Source organism: Myodes glareolus, chromosome 3 (genome assembly GCF_982192425.1).
Source record: "Myodes glareolus chromosome 3, mMyoGla1.1, whole genome shotgun sequence".
Taxonomy (NCBI): domain Eukaryota; kingdom Metazoa; phylum Chordata; class Mammalia; order Rodentia; family Cricetidae; genus Myodes; species Myodes glareolus.
In genome coordinates this window covers 44,350,536-44,368,599 of record NC_142028.1, presented here as the reverse complement: position 1 = coordinate 44,368,599, position 18,064 = coordinate 44,350,536, and positions in this window count along the sequence as shown.

Genomic DNA, 18,064 nt, shown 5'->3' with positions numbered 1-18,064 from the left:
AGGAAAGCCATGACAGAAGCTCAAGGCATGAGAGGTAGGAACTGAAGCAGGAACCAAGGAGTGATGATATCATGGCCTGCTTCCAGGCTCACATTCAGCTAATTTTACGTGCTTTAAGATGCTATGACTTGCAGTGGGCTGGCCATGCCTAAATCAATTGTCAATTAAGAAAATGCCCCCCCCTCAAGAAATGGCCACAGGCCAGTCTGATAGAGGTATTTTTTCTACTGATGGTTCTTCCTCCCAGGAGGGTCAAGTTGACAAATGAAGCTAATTATGACTGTCTCAGAACAATACTCAATTTATTTTGTCCATTTGAAAGAGAGGATACACAAATCCTCAAAAGGAAAGACATTGCAGGTGGGCATAGCCTTTGATGTTTTTAAATTCCAGGATTAACAATTCAATGAGTCTAGCTCATATGGAATCCATAAAATCCACCTCAGACATTTGTAAAGTGATTAGTTTGAAATGGTGATCTCAAATAGCCACCTAGACTACAACAAGGCTAACCAATGCCTCCACAAGTGCTATCTAAGGGATGGGCCCAGATGTCTGATTTTCCCTGAGAATAACTCTTTAGCACAATGAGATGAGAACCATTTTCCTAATAGACAGGCTAATAGCAGGCAGTACAAGAGCTTACACACCCACAGGAGTCAGTGGTGTAACCAAGACGTGCCATAACCTTTTTCTAAGCTCCAGGATGTACGGCACATCACACAAAACTGATTCCCATTAACTACATGGTGCAGCTGATGTCTGTTTCCTTATTTACCAACGTGTGGATCAGCCATTTATCACTCGGATGCACAAAGTGGGCTGCATTACAACCGTGATGAAATCACCCTGGCCATATTTCAGTTAAGAAGAGACTGTCAACTCATTGAAAATACATGGAAGTAAATCCACCTGATATATACGTTTTTGATCTATTCCAGCAGGACATGATAAAAATGTCTCTGGGTAAGTTTTATTGCTGATGAACAGCAGAGGCTGACAGCCCCGGGGTGGGGGGCAGGTTTTCAGAGCACTGAGCTCATAGGTTCCATCTTCCTCCTATTGCTTTCACCCTTTTCCCCCCTCATATCTATCCAGTTAAATCACAGAGTGTGAGAGTTGAAAGAGAACTGAGGCAACCATTTCCAACACTTTGAATCTGAAATCCAAAAATCTTTATAGGCCACGAAGCTTATAAAGCTCCCATGAGTATTTTTTTGGGGAGGCTTAGTGTACCTCTTATGAAGAGGTCCTTGGATCTCTAAATAATACTCAGACTTTAAAAAAATTCTGATATAACACACATAATATACAATTAACTACTATTTTCTCTCAGGTTTCCTGAAACAGGGTCTTGCTATGTAGTTGATCTCAAACTTACTGAGTATCCCAGGATGGCCTCAAATTCACAATGCCCCTGCCTCAGTCTCCCAAGCACTGGGATTTCAGGCATATGCTGCTCTGTCTGGCTCATATTGATGACTGTGTGTGTTTGTTATGGTATATGTGTGCTATATGTGTGTGCAGTACACATTCTGCTCTAACACTCTACAGTTTACTCCATGGAAACAGAGTCTGTTACTGTTACTAGGCTAGCTTCTAGCAGTCCCCAGCCCTCCTGTCTGTTGCCCCATTCCTAGGGTTATAAGAACACTCATGTCCATGCCTAGCTTTGTTATGTGGGCACTTGTTTTAGTCAGTGTTCTACTGTTGTGAAGAGACGCTATGGCCATACCAACTCTTATAAAGAAAGCATTGAATTGAGGTGTGCTTGCAGTTTCAGAGGTTTAGTCCATTTTCATCAGGGAGGGGAACTTGGTGGCATGCAGGCAGACATGATGTTGGAGAAGTAGCTGAGAGTTCTACATCCAGATCTGCAGGCAACAGGATGAAGGAGCCACTGGGTCTAGCTTCGGCTTTTTTATAGAGTACTTTAAAACCCATCTCCAGTGATGCACTTCTTCTAATAAGGTCACACCCCCTAATCCCTTCAAACAGTGACACTCCCTGAAGACTAAGGGTCTTAGTTAGAGTTTCTTTTGCTGTGAAGAAACACCATGACTATGGCAACTTCTAAAGAAAAACATTTACAAAACTTTATAAAAATTTATAAAACATTATAAACATCTTATAAACGTAAACATTGAATTGTGGTGGCTTGCTACAGTTCAGTGTTTTTTTTTTTAACACTATTGCCATGGTAGAAGGCAAGGCAGCATGCAGGCCGACATGGTGTTAGAGTTGAGAGGCCTTACATCTTAATTCAAAGGCAAAAGGAAGTGAACTATCTCATTGGATGTAGCTTGAGCAGAAACCTTAAAGCCTGCTTCCACAGTGACACATTTCCTCCAACAAAACCACACCTACTCCAACAAAGTTATACTTCCTAATAGTGCCATTCCCTGTGGGGGCCATTTTCTTTCAAACAAACACACTAAGCAATTAAATATATGAGTTTATGGGGGCCATTCTTATTCACGTCACCACTATGCAACAATGTGAGTGAGGGTTCTCAATACATGGGCAGTAAATGTTCCTATTCACTGGGCCACCCCAGTTACCATCCTATCTATCTATTTACTTTTTATGCTTAAAAAATTCATTTATTTATTTACATTCTGGCCGCAGTTTTCCCTCCCTTCTCTCCTTCCAGCCTTTCCCCCCAATCCACTCCTCCTTCATTTCTATTCAGAAAAGGGCAGGCTTCCAATAGATAGCAACAAAACATGGCATATTAAATTGCAATGAGATTAGGCACCTCCCCTCATATTAAGGCTGGACAAGGCAGCCCAGTGTGAAGAAAAGGGTTCTAAAAGCCAGCAAACGTGTCAGAGACAACCCTTGCTCCCACTGTTAGAACTTCCACAAGAGGAACTCACTACACAACTGAAACATATATGCAGAGGGCCTAAGTCAGTTCCATGCAGGGTCCCTGGAAGTCGATTCAGTCTCTGTGAGCCCATATGAGTTGATTCTGTGGATTTTCTTGTGCTGTCCCTGAACACACTGGCTCTTACAATCCTTCATCCCCATCTTCTGCAGGGTTCCCAAGTTCCACCTCATGTTTGGTTGTGGGTCTCTGCACCTGTTTCCATCAATTGCTGGATAAATCTTCTATGATGACAATTGGACTAGGCACCAATATATGAGTATTCTATACCTATAGCAGAATATCTTTAGGTATCATTACATTGATGTTCTTTTCCCTGTCAGTCATGTTTGGTTCCACCCTAGGTCTCTGGGCCATCCATCCAGCCTCTGGGTCCTGGAGCTCCAGGTAGTGTCAGAGGTGGGCTCACTCTCATGGCATGGGTCTCAGGCTGGACTCATCATCTGCTTGTCACTCTCATAATCTCTGTGCTACCTTTACCCCAGCACAACTCATAGGCAGGATAGACTGTAGGCTGAAGATTATGTAGCTGGGTTGGTGTCCCAGTCCACTGGGAATATTGTCTGGACACAGCAGATGTCCAGTTGAGGCTTCATGTCCCCTATTGCTAGGAGTCTAACATTGGGTCATCCTTGTGATTCCTGAGAGTTTTCCTTGCACTGGTTTTTACTTCACTCAAAGTGCCCCCCTTTTCCAATCATCTCTTTTATTATTCTCCCTCTCCATCCACCCCAATTAATTCCTCATGTTCCAATACCCACCCACCCCTAGGCCATCCTTGAAATTTTATCTATTTCCCCTTCCCAGCAAGATCCAAGCATCCTCCCTGAGCCCTACTTGTTACCTAGCCTTTCTGGGTCTGTGGACTGTAGCATGGTTATCTTTTATTTTAGAGCAAATACCCGCTTAAAACTGAGTACAAACCTGTTTGTCTTTCCAGGTCTAGGTTACCTCACTCAGGATGATTTATTTTTCTAGTTTCATCCATTTGTTGCACATTTCATTATGTTATTGTTTTTAACAACTGAATAATACTTTACCACGTAAATGTAGCACATTTTCAGTTTCCAGTCTTCAGTTGAGGGGCATCTGGGTTTTGTTCAGGTTCTGGCTATTATGAATAAAGCTGCTATGAATGTAGTTGAGTCAGTGTCCTTGTAGTATGATTGCGCATCCTTTGGGTATATGCTCAAGAATGGTATAGCCGGGGCTTGGAGTAGATTAATTCCCCATTTTCTGAGAAACTGTCACATTGATTTCCAAAGTGACTGTGCAAGTTTGAACTCCACCAGTAATGAAAGAGTGTCCCTTTTGGTCCACATCCCTTTTAGCATGAACTGTCACTTGTGTTTTTGACCTAAGCCATTCTGACAGGTGTAAGACGGAATCTTGAAGTCATTTTGATTTGCATTTCCCCGATGGCTAAAATTGTTCAACATTTCTTTAAATGTTTCTTGGCCATTTGGAATTCTTCTGTTGAGAGTTCTATTTAGATATGTATACCACTTTTTAACCACCTTATTTATTTTTAAGAGAACAGTCTAGTAGTGTTAGATATATTTGATGTTGTTGCATAATAAATATCTAATACCTTTGTATGTTGAGTCTCGCACTGATCCATGACATTCCCAAAACAGAGGTCACTTTTGAAATTAGGAGAAATCCCTAGCCCTCTGAAGTTATGCATTATGAGCAACTGTCATGCCTGTGTAATTGGTCCAGAGAACTTTAGTCCACAAATGATGTGATTTGGATGTGGTTTGTCCTAGTTTTGAAACTTGGTGTCATGTAGGGTAGTGGGGTTTTTAAGAGGATATTCTTAAATATTCTTTATATCTTCTTGAGTAATTCTTGAGTGAATATGAGCAGGATGCCCTAAATCATGTCATTCCTGATGTCTATCTGCTCCCACTTCTGCAGGTATGAGACCTCTCTGCCATGAATTGTCCTCTTGTGGCCACCTGTCATACTATAATGTAGTATGATGCTCTGTCAGATGCGACCATCCCTGTTTAGCCTTCCCTGGCATCAGATCTGCGAGATAAAAGATCCCTCTTTTCTTTATACATTACCTAGCCTCAAGTAGTATGTGATTTCAGCACAAATATCATTATGGCAAGTTCTGGAAGGAGAACCCAGAATAACTCCTATTGTTCCCAGCAATGCCCCAGCGTTAACTTTCTTTATTGGGACCTCTCTTTCAGGTTTAAATGGCAATCCATGAAAACTTCAAGCAGAGATAGCTCTGGAAGATTATTGAATTGTATGCAACATGATGTCTTAAAATAGACAGAAATCCCTTGAATCTACTTTTCAGATATAAAAGACACAGCAGTTACAGAATGGAAGAAAATAAGGACCCTGGATTATAAGCAAACATCACAGTGAGAATTAGTTCCCCGATCTCTAAGGCTGGGAACCAGAGGTACGGGAGTGCTAGCATCCTCATTTTACAGTGTATGAGCCTAGGATGTTCCATCCCTTCAAACACTAGCCTTCCAGTGGTTCTCCCTTTAACATATTCTGAGAGAACATCAAAATAGTTCACAGAAACAGCAAGGAGGTGAAGTGTCAATTTCATCAGAGTCTATTATGTGCTTTATCACACAGAAAGTTACCTGCACATTGTCTGATGACCACACAGGGACACTGTTTACACAGAGCGATGTTATTCTAGCAGAGATCCTACCGATGAGCGTGGGAGTCACTTACTAGCTGACAGCAGGAGCCATGGAGCTAAAATCACAGCCAAAATCACAGCTGCACACCTCCAGTCTGCCTTTCTTTTACTCTTACATACGCCTACTGCATGCCAGGCACTGACCCAAGTTTCACTTTATCTTTGTTAAAATCTATAGTAAATGGGCCCCCTTGTAGCGGCAAAGAAATTGAGTTTAAAATAAATTTCATTACTCTATCCACAGCCACACAGTTAATGGTAGAACCAGGAATTGAATGCATCCCCTTAGCCTTTAATATTTACTCTACCCTGAGGGGAATGGTTGAAAACCAGTTTAAAGTAAAGATGTGAAGGCTGGGTGGTGAGTGGGTCTTGTGTTCTTGAAGAATCCCACATATCTGGTGCTGGTGCATTGGCTCAGCAAGCAGAAGAGCTTGACACCCCAGCCTGGCAAAGTGAGTCGTATCCCAAGGACTCAAGGTGAACTTGGAGGACAGATTCCTGAAAGTTGTCTTCTGGCCATCACACTGTGGTATGCACAGACACAGACATAGACACACACACATGTATACATACATACATACACACACCCTAATAGGAACCAAGTAATAAAGAAAAATCTACATTTCTTGAGTAAGAAATGGTTAGGGGAGGTACAAGACACTCTAATAAACTTGAAACATGGGGTTAGTAAGCATTCTTATTTGATCTCTGCCACACTGCCCTTCTTTCCAGCATCCAGTTTGGTCTACTCCACCTATCTAAGTTTTGCTCCATCAAAAGGCCAAGGTAGTTTTTTATTCAACCAATGAAAGCAACACATAGTCAGAAGGACCTAACACAACCCAATCCTTCCCAAACAGTTCCAACTGGGAGCCAAGCATTTACACAATGTCTATGTGGGACATTCTCATTCAAATCACCACAGCTACGGTTTTAGGGATTCATACTGAGACCATGCTGGTCATTGCAGACTTCCATGGTGGAGGTTTTCTTTATACTAAATTATTTAGTAATGAAGAAAACTAGCTCAGAAACTGTGGGCTAATTATCATTCTCACAGTTATGAGGCAAACAAATCCCTAAATTGCAATGTTAAATTTTTTCCCTAAGACTTTCCGGGAGTTTCATTTTCTTTAAGAATTTTGCTCATTACTAATTCATTAACCAGATTTATCAAGAAGTAGATAATATCATCTCTCTGGAGCTTAAGTTTCCTTACCTTCCCTTGAAGATAATAGATGAAGGTCAGCGATAAACACACCGAAGAGCTTTTAACTCTCTTGCTGTGGCTGTTGCTTTGGTGTACTTTTTTTTTTTAAAGTCATTTCACTAAAGCCTTGATGAGGGATTTGACCTATGGGATTTTCAGTAGAGTCCCAAGGTAGAATATTAAAAACAACAACAATGAAAAATCTGTCCAACATTTGAACTGGTCCCAACTATCACTACAATTACACATTCTACAGATTTCTCTACTAGGGAAAGGAAAAAGGCTTTAGGCTGCTCTTATCAAGATAAAGCAGGTAAAACATTTCTATTAAGATTAAACCAGTTTCAGAAGGCTTGGCATCTCCTCATGATGCTAGTGAAAAGCACAGAGAAAGAAGAGTGATGCTGAACATAAACATTTACAGATAATCACATGTGTATTTATGTGTGTACATTTGCATGTGTTGACTGTGTGTGTGTATGTGTACGCATGCGATAATGGTGGTCAATCTAAGGATCTGAGTATGCAAGCCAGCACTCTGCTGACACACATTCTCACTATTTTAGGGTAATTTTTAGGTACAAAATATAGGAGACCCTTATATTCTATTGTAGGAAGTTAAGGGCTACCAGGTCAAGAGGAGCCAATCTGGTGTCTACCTGATGCTGTCAGAGGTCCTGATTGTGCTGTTTGAGGTACCAATTGCCAATGAGGGGCAACCATGTGTTGTCAATGGATCAGAACACCTGGGTGCTGGATTAAAAGGTTTTTCCCTGTTGCTAAATAAATGAGTCTGCTGTTTGTCTTTCACCTGACGCCCAGTGTCTATGCTGGGCCTCCCTTGAGGGAGATGTTAGGGCCCAGCTATACTGTATGTCATCTTTTCACATAAAGTTTAGCAGATCCAAAATTTCTGTATGTTAAAAAAGCACAAGATTGTGGTGTTTGTGTGTGTATAAAACAATCTTTTGGTTTTAAAATTATTGGTGTGTTCTTGTACTTCAAAACGTGGAAATAACATATCTGTCAATATATTATTTTGATGTACAAAGCATATATTAATTTTCTACTACATTAATTTATAGATTAATAGTTTGGAATTTCTATAAGAATACAGTGGTATTTCATTTTGCGCATCATCTGGACTACAATACAAAGTGCACAGCTAGTTTGTTAGACATGGCTCCAGGGAGAGCTTGTTAAGGTGTATTTAGATGAAATTAGCATTTGAATTGGCAGATTGAATGGAGTCCACGGCTGTCACTGACATGGGTGGGCATCATCTAATTCACTGGGGACACAAACAAAAGTGGAATAGAAGACATCAGATTTAGTCTTTCTTGCTGCCTGACTGTACAAGTTAGGATATCATCCTTTGCCTCTTCTCTGTGCCCCTGACTGTCAGGCCGTGAGGTCGGGACTTGTGTTTGTGGCATTGGTTCTCCAATTCTCGTCTTAGGACTCAGGTTTGGACTATGATACCTGGTTGTAGGTGGCAGATCTTGGGAACTCTTACAATCTACATTCTCAGGATAGTACAGTAAATCTATTCCCTAGACTTTTCCTTTTCTCACTGACTCTCTTTATCTCTGGTTCTGATTCTCAGTGAATCCTAAAAAATACAAACACCACATGAAGTTGGAGCAGTAAGCTGAGTCAGGGTTTGACAACTGTACTATCACTTGCCTTGAGTGAATTGTTGGAACAAATGACCATTAGAAGATGGCCCCATTTTCTGAGAGACATGCAGCCATTCCTGTCTTTTTCATTTGTACCTTCTCTTGAGACACAGATATAAGATATTTCACCTTAATTGCATTGAAAGAAAGAGACTAGCACAAATATGAAGCAGCAAATGATAAAAGTTTTTTTTTGTTGTGTTTTTAGGAGACTGATATCCAATAAAAGGGATATGGTTGATATGGTTGCTGTGCGGTGATGGCACACGCCTTTAATCCCAGCACTTGGGAGGCAGAGGCAGATGGGTTTCAGTGAGTTCAACGTCAGTCGGGTCTACAGAGAAACCCTTTCCCAAAAGACCAAATAAATACATAAATATGATGGGGAGGGGGTGTGGTTGTTGCTAAACCTTAACTGGATGGTAAAGATGGAAAAGCAATGGTAAGATCTAGCCATTTTTTTTTAAAATCCTGTATCTGTCTGTATGACTGACATGCATATATACATTTATGTGTATATATACAGATACACTGCCTGATCTTCCAAAGGTTCTGAGTTGAATTCCCAGCAACCACATAATAGCTCACAACCATCTGTAATGAGATCTGGTGTCCCCTTGAGGAAGAGACCCAATCAGTTGTCTTCATAGAACGTGAAATCCAATATGGACAAGTTCCACAGAATCACCATATACGAGCTGCCCATGCATGCTTCAGCATTTCCAGGGCATAAATTTCATTTTTTTCATTGCATGCAGTGTGTGTTTGTGTATGTGCATGTCCATGCGTGCGTGCGTGTGTGTGCATGCGTGCATGTGTGTGTGTATGTGTGTGTGTGTGTGTGTGCACGTGTGTAGTTCCAAGGCTAACGACAGGTTTCCTCCATTGCTTTCCACCTTATTCATTGATGCAGGATCTCTTCATTAGACCCGTGGTTAATCGAGTTTACCTGGCCAGCTTGCTCTGGGGAATATCCTGTCTCTGCCTAGAGAGCTAGTATTACAAACAGGCGACCATGCCTGGATGGCCTTTATATGGAGATTATAACTCTGTTCTTCACACTTGTGTAACAAGCATTTTACCCACTGAGTCAGCTCACCAACCCCTACCCCGTTTTTCAAGAGAAGCTAGAAGTTTGGGTTTATAAGTAAACAACCCACTTTTTAAACGGTCAACTCAAATATTTTAGAAGTACATAGGTTTGGATGGAAGACATTTGTATTCCTTGTCTGACTAACCAGTGTGGGCTAAATGGAAAGGCTCTACATGGAGTGACAGGAGTCCATCGTGGAGAGAGAGGGGAGAGTGACAAGAGTTTGATTCATTTGATCATTCACAAAGCTTGCAGGAAGCCAATGCAGCCAGGCAGTTTCCTGTGTGCGCACAGTGAATGTGTCAAATCAGCGCCCCTGCAGGATCCTTGGGAAGATTATTATAATGACATGTTAGCAATTTGAATTAATTACATACTGATCCACCACAGATTACAGTAAGTGGAAGAGAAAATAAAAGTAAACACTGGGCTGGAAGAGATTGCTGGGATACACGGAGAATGACAATTAGAAGGATAAGGAATTCAGAAACCGATTCTCAGATTCTACCTCCAAGAACAAAAGGGTGTCCAAGGCAGTATGGATCAAGATGGGGAAACATACTGCTCTTATTTGAAGCAGTGGTTTCAAATTCAGAAGCCCCGTCAGGTAACTTCAGGTGAGCCATCTGTTTTGTGTGGGCACAGAGTGAGTTTGCACACCACTAAAATGCTATGTGTAGTTTGTAACCTCAGGACAGGTAACAATCTCATTTGATCTCTATTTTCTTACTTGGAAAAACTCGGTGAATTTGATGGTTTCTGAAATTTCTTCCAACATATTGCTGGAAATGATAGATGTCCTATTATTGAAGGTAGGGTGAGCACTGGAAAAAAATCAAAATTAGAAGAGGGAAAAAGAATTCATGGCATGCAGAAAAATGTGTGAGGGGAGATTTAGCTTGAAAAAACGAGACAAAAGTTATAAAAAATGATTCCAAAATTATCAACACTCAGCTATAGATGCCACTGCATAGAACGTAAGAATGTGCTGAGCAGAAACCAAGCAGCAATTGATTTTGGGGCAAGCATAAGCTTCTTCTGACTAATTGAACTGGTAGAGGATACACAATCCATTATTTCATGTTTGAATTTTCCAGTATAGTAATCAAGATAGACACCACTGACAAACAAACACCCATGAAGGTTGACATTGTTTCGCCAAGTGCCTCTCCTCCTCTTCTGTATTCAAGTCTTTCTCTTCTGAGGCATTTACCTTATAATCACCCTTGTATAGTTTTCTCCCAACTGCTAATTTTCTGGCTCTACTGGATTCAGTGACAATAGACTTGAGTTGCATCTGACTGGATTTCTACCTCTCCCATAGGCTTTATAAAATCCTGCATATGAGCGCAACACTTACAGAATCTTGCACCGAGAAAGCACAAGGCTGTCAAACATGTAACGCATGAGGTGCCACCCAAAATAGAAACAGCCACTGAGTATACAGGACTATTCTCAAATAAATGTAGGGTGGAAAACAATAAACATCCCTTAATTTCTGTCTAACAATAAATTTATAGTCATACTCGATTCATCCCTGTTTGTGTGGTACCAATTAAAATTACTTACACAATGGATAAGCATTATAGTGAGACACTGAGCATCTGTATCTTTCCCATGATAAATGTTCATTTTCTAAAGCTTATATTCACAAGAAAGAGACTAGGAAATGAACGCATATAATTAGTCTAAAAATGTAATTTTCATGCATGGACCAATGTTTTCGGTGGAGTATTTTTCATTTGTAAGAACCAAGGCTCAGAATATTGATTTCAAATGTGTCTAGTGACACATGAGACACTGTATCACATTAGAGAAAGAACTATTGAAATAAAATATAAATTACAAATAAAAGGATAAATTAAAACATAAAAACCACAGGAGATCAGCCAGTGAAATGATTTTTAGCTCCTTTTCACTCTAAAAATGATGCAGTCTCTATCAAGAAAAAGTTATTAGTTAGACTAATTTGCACAAGGTTCATTTTAAAACCCGAAACAAGTGAAATGGTCACATGACAACTCAAGCAGAGGATCTTAGTTCAGATCCCCAGAGCCAGTGTAAAGCAGGACCCAGGTGTGTGCTCTGTGGTCCTAGTGCACCTCTGGAGAGATGGGAGGAAGTGACAGGATATTTCCTGGAAGCTCAGAGACCACCTATTCTAGAGTGCACAACAGTCGCAAATGATGTGGAAGGCAAGGAAAGATGCCTAAGATAGCCGTGACACATGCACACCCACATTCATATGTGAACATTCATTTTACACACACACACACACACACACACACTCACACACACACAAGTGCACACACCCATACACATGCTCACTAATGCACGCATGCACCAAAGAAGCGAGAAGTTGCAATAAAAGGGGAAATTTACCCAACTAGACTTTCAGTGATGCTGTGGTATATAACTCGAGCAATTCATTTATACTTCATGGATTCCACTCTGTAGAAAAGTGATTCTGTTTTATTTTTAAAATATTTTACTTTTAACTATGTGTGGGTATACGCAGTGCCTATGGATGCCAGAGGAGTGTGCTGGATCCCCTAGAAACTGGAGTTAGGAAAGTTGTGAGCCTCTTAAGCCAGACACTGAGAACTGAACCTGAAGAGAAGTCATTACTCTTAACCATCTCTCCAGTTCTCTCGCCTCATTTTTTTTTTTTTTGAGACAAGGTGTTATTATGTAGTCCAGATTTACCTTGAATTCTCCATGCAGCTCAGGTTGACTTTGAAAATTTAACTCCTGCCTCAACCTCCTGTGTTAGAATTACAGGGACGAACCCCTATACCTGACCAATAAAAAATAAATTCCAAAGTAGGGTTTCAAAACCAGCTTTCTTATTTATTCCACTTAGTTTGACAGTAGGCAATTGTTACTCAGGGTGTGTCCTCTAGGCATTCAAGGCAGAAGCTGTATTAGGTTTGGACATCCAGTGTTGATTTACTTTCAGATTAAGATAGGTTTTGAGACTTAAAATCTCCTAGTCTCTTGAAAGTCAAATAAACAATTTTAAAAGAGTGGGGCAAATGCCTTCCAGGTGCTCCAGTTTCAATACATTAGCTGCATGAATTCAGCCAGATGCCACAGTTTCTCCTGCCAATGGCTAGTGAATATCTGCATGGTTATTTAGAACAATGGGAAAGTGTAGTATGAGGGCTAGCTTGTTGGGGTTTCTGTCCCGCCCCATACCCCACAACCAGCAAATCCCAAAGAAAATCACACACAGGACTCCATATGGCTATAAACTGATTGGCTCATTAGGTCAGGCTACTTATTAGCTCTTATAACTTATGTTACCCCATTATCCTTATCTATGTTAGCCACACGGCTCAGTACCTTTCTCAGCTGGGCAAATTACATCCTGCCTCTTAGGTGGTCTGCGCAGGAGTGTCAGAGGGAGCTTCCTGCATCCCAGAATACTCCCAGTCTCTTTGCTCTACCCCTACTTCCTGTCTGGCTTTCCCGCCTATACTGCCTGCCTGGCCAATCACTGTTTTATTAAAATATGATTGACAGAATGTAGACAATTCTCCCACACCAGGAAAGGATGGCGTATGAAATATCATCATGCTTCCAGGTTTGCACAAGGTTTTATAATTTATGACCTAGGCTGTGCTTTTGTTTTCTTGAGAAATGCTGATTTGCTCCTTTCCTCACCAAGTGATTGTTTTATTTTACCAAGCTATTCCAAGGAACTTGATGGCAATTCTGCATTCAAGCTTAGTTTTTCTATTCCACAGACTCAGAGAAAAAACGACCTGATACTCCAACCTCATCTAAAACAAATTGGAAAAGAATGGGAAGATAGCAACACCACTAGAAATACAGAGCAGTTTGTGATGAGAAAGGGAAGGACAGAAAGCTCACCTGGACTTGGAAAGTCTTTTGACGTGTTTTGGAGACTCGGTCCACCCTTTGAGTCCAGTTTTCACCCTGATAATTTCTTTCTGTTTTCAAGACGTAGTACACTTGGGTGCCAAGCCGGATTTTAGATTCTGAAACTGTGGACTGGAACAACTCTCCTGGGAAAATACATTTTAAAAAATGTTTCTAGTGACATGGGTAGATTTTTGTTCCTATTCTTCTGTTTGGAATACAACAGCTAAAATATTTAATTAACATTTACATTATCTTGGGTGTTATGAGTAACTCAGGCATGATTAAGGTATATAGGAAGATCTGCCTAAGTTTCATAGAACTTAATAGAAAAGACTAAACTCCCTTTGGATAGCACAGAGTCCTCTACAGACAGAAAGAGACATCTACACTTAGCTATAGAAAATGAAACAGAAAAATGGTTTCCTTTGTTTAAAATAGTATTGCTATTATTTCTTCACTTTGGCAAGGATAAGGGATCTTCTGGGTATTTCTTGTCCTCATCAAACTGAAGAATGGTTCTCTCTGCACCAGATGTAGGTCCCTTCCCAGGTCCCACAATGTAGTCTGAGCAACTGTATGATAATTCTGACCTCTTTGGGGAAGAAATCACAATCCACATTCTGACTTCTTTAAATCAGGCCAGATGAAGGAAGTGCCACCAAACACTAAGGCCTTGTCTATGACTGCTCTTTCCCCTACAGGTCCTCAGGAAACTGTGAAGTTGAACTTTATCTCTGTTCCTTTCTCAGAATTATTATTCTTTTAATACCCTATGAGACTTTCCTGCATTTATCTCACTGGGTTATATCAACCAGACAATGGCACAGACACTTGTTAAAATTTATGATCTTCCCTTTTCTCTTCTCTTCTCTTCTCTTCTCTTCTCTTCTCTTCTCTTCTCTTCTCTTCTCTTCTCTTCTCTCTCATTTCTCTCTCTCTCTTTTTCTTTCTTTTTTTCTGCCATCAACAGATCTCTCTGAAATTCCCTCTAGCTGTGGGAAAGGGCAGAAATACAACCACCTTCTGTCTAATAGACTCTATGCAGAAAGCATTCCAGAATCTCCAGGCCTTTCCTATGCTGGCTGTGACTGTCTATTTCTAATTGACTGTAGACTAATAGGACAAAGGGAACCAAATTCATTATAATAACCATACATTAAGAGGAACTGGACTCTGAGTTGAGTTCTTGAAATGGATAAAGTTCAATAGCTGCTACATTTTCATGGCTTGTATGTGACGTAATGTAGCAATCTTAATAATAACCACTGCTCCAAAGAGGCCACACTCTAATCCCAAGACTCTATGTTCTCTTACACAGCAAAACTAACTTTGTGAAGGAAATTAAATAAGAACTTGAGGTTAATCAGTTATGAGGATGAACTCAACAATATCAAAGAGTCCTTATAAGAAAGAGGCAGAAGGATATTTGATTCCAGAAAATGATAATACAGTTCAAGGCTTGAGCAACCCTTCGTTGTTGATATTGAAGATGGAGGAATGAGTCAGTCTAGAATTTGGAATAGGCAAGGGAATGGAGTCTCTCCAGAGCTGCTAGAAGAGATGTTTGGAGGGCACCCTGCTGATATCACAGTGAAACTCACTTTTGACTTCAAAAATGGTATCTTTATTTTAAGCTATTAAATTGGTGATAGTATGTTATAGGAGCAGAGAAAAGCACTATAGAGGATTCTTGGAATTTTTTCATCCTGTGCTTTATTTTATATATCCTTTCTATTTTATCTCTTTATCTAAGCCATTTCAGGGAAATGAGATTGTCCTGACAGACAGTACGCATTGTGTTCTGACTTTAGATTGGCTGAAATTGCATTTTTCAGAGGTTATCTACCACTGATCATGTATAAAATGTCCATGGCATAGCACTTATATATTTCATTTCTCTGGATAACAAAGTCAACTCTTAGTGAGATTATATAACTTGTCAAAGGCTGTAGGTGGAGTTGGAGACTGCTTGTTCATTTCCCAGCCACCCAGATCCGAAATAATCACACAGAAACTATATTAATTGGAATACTGTTTGGCCAGTAGCTTAAGTCTCTCATGAGCTAATTCTTATTGTTTTATATTTTACCATGAGGCTTGTGGTTTACTGGTAATGTTCCCCAGGTATCTGTCTCCTTCGGCAGCTACATGGCATCGTCTCTGACTCCTCCTACTCTCTCTGTACATCTCTGTTTGAATTTTCTGCCTGGCTTTACTCTCTTAAGCCATTGGCAAAAAGCAGATTGTTTATTAACCAATGGCAATAAAACATATTCATAGGATACAAAGAGGAAATCCCGCATCATACAAGTGTTATGATTAAATGCTCTGACACCACACTGCTGAATCCCTAAAACACCACTTCATGTGTATTCACGCTTTTCCAGGTAAATTACCTGTATTTTAGATCCATGTGCATCTATGACTTCAAAATAGTCTAGAAATCATGCCAGGGTGAAGCAATCTTACCAATCAGTTTAATATCTGTAACCAGGGCGGCTTTATAAAGTAAGGAAACAACACAACTTTACTACTTAACTCAAGTTTTCTCCACTAGACATATAAAAATTACATCTTAGGAGAAAGCTTATTAGTTATTTTCCATACACTTCTGTTATTCAAGGAACATTTAAGACCTATCCAGATTTAAAATTATTTATGACTACAAGAAAAATTTTTAATTTTATAAAGTGGGGAGGCAGTTGTTCATACGGGCTAGAAGAATGACGGATGATGTGTGGTCTTCTTAACATGATTCTCTCTCTCTCTCTCTCTCTCTCTCTCTCTCTCTCTCTCTCTCTGCTCATATCATAAAGGAACACCTAAACATTTAATGGGAAAGTTCCAATTTACCACATATGTGATATGTTGGGGTTTATGTGTCCTTGAGCTGCTTTATTTACAAAGTATTCACCAATCTCTTCCTGTCTGTTTCACAGTGGTGATGGAGACTTGAACCAGGTCTAAGTATGACTGTATTGAAAGAACTTTCCTCTTGAAATAAAAACAAAAACGATTCTTACTAAATTTCAGTGATTACTAGAAACACACAGAAAATATTTAGCTATTCAAATTTGAGCTTATAAAATTGTCAGTGTAAATTGCTTCAGGAAAGAAAGACAGACATGGAATCTCTGGTTTCACAGTATGTCGTTTTTAGAAGATGGAGACCCTCTCTGCTGTGCTGCGAGTCCCGGAGTGAACCAAGCTTAAAGCCACTTAAGCCTTCCATGAACCTTTGTGTACATCTGGATCATCTTTATGCTGTGCTAGATTTCATGGCATAGCCAGCTTCTGAGATAAGGAAAAGCCTGGATGATGGCATCTGCTCTAATACTCATGCTGTCTTCTCCCACAATCAGGATGTATTAAAATATCTCACATCTTCCTCTCTGTAACCCCTGGACGTGAACCAGAGGACAAACTTCCTCTTAAGCACTCGGAGCCAATTTCTAGCATCTGCTCAGGGAAGATAATGACAGAGCAGGTAGGTTCTCCGGAAGCTGTAAGTACTGAGATACAGCATGACCTGAGAACAGGAGCTGGCATGAGACAGTCTCCAAAGAAATGTCAAATGCCAAAAGAAGACAGAGGACACAAGCTGAGGTATGTATTCAAAATTCATAACACAGTGCAAGGCAATCAGGCAGGAAGAAAAGAGAGAAGAGGAGAAGGAGAAATCAGTACAGAAACTATCCTCTCTTTATAGTAGGTACCATTATTCAGGCATTGGTACCAAATGCTGGCTCTAATGAGACAACGAAGATGGAGATGTATCAGAAATAGGAATCTTATTTGCGGCTTAATTGGATGAAAGCTCTTCTAACCCCTAGTTCTGTCACTATTCAGCTGTGTGACTTCAGTCACATGTCTCATCTTTGTTTCACCTTCTCCTTTGTCACACAGAGAGAATAACAGTACTTCTACTCTCAAAGACACTGGGCATATTAAATGATTTAATATATGAAAAAGGGCAACAGAGTGCCTAGAATTTATTACTTGCTGTGGTAGGCTGATAAAGTCTCCCCAAAGACATTAAAATTTTAACCCCTGTGTCATGGTTAATTTTGTGTGTCAAATTTGTCTTGGCCACACAGTGGCAGATATTTGATGAAACATTATTCTATATACTTTTGCATTGTGGTTATTTTTGGAGGAGATCAATACTTAAACATGTAGGCTTTGAGTATAGCAAAGTATTTGTTTTTATATTACTTGTGCACCATCTCATCCTGTTAAAGGGTTAATATAAAAATAGTTGGGCTTTTCTGAACAAGAAGGAATCTGTTAGAATGTAGACTTTTCACTTGACCTGCAAATCTTTCCAGTGTCGGTAGTCCAATGGTCTCCTCTATCATATTTTAGAGTATCTAAACCTCTACTTGTATAAGTCAATTCCTTGAAATCATTAATTTCAACCCCCCTCTAGCTCCCTTACCTTCCCTCACTTCCTTTACTTTCTCTTCCATTATGCTGATTCTATTTCCCTGTAGAACCCAAACTAAATACACCAGGCTTGTGTAAATGCTGTCATGTTTGGACAAAAGTATCTCTGTAGATGTATGCCTATAAAATAGATATAAGGCAGACACCAAAGGAAAAGGTAATGTTAAGACAGAGG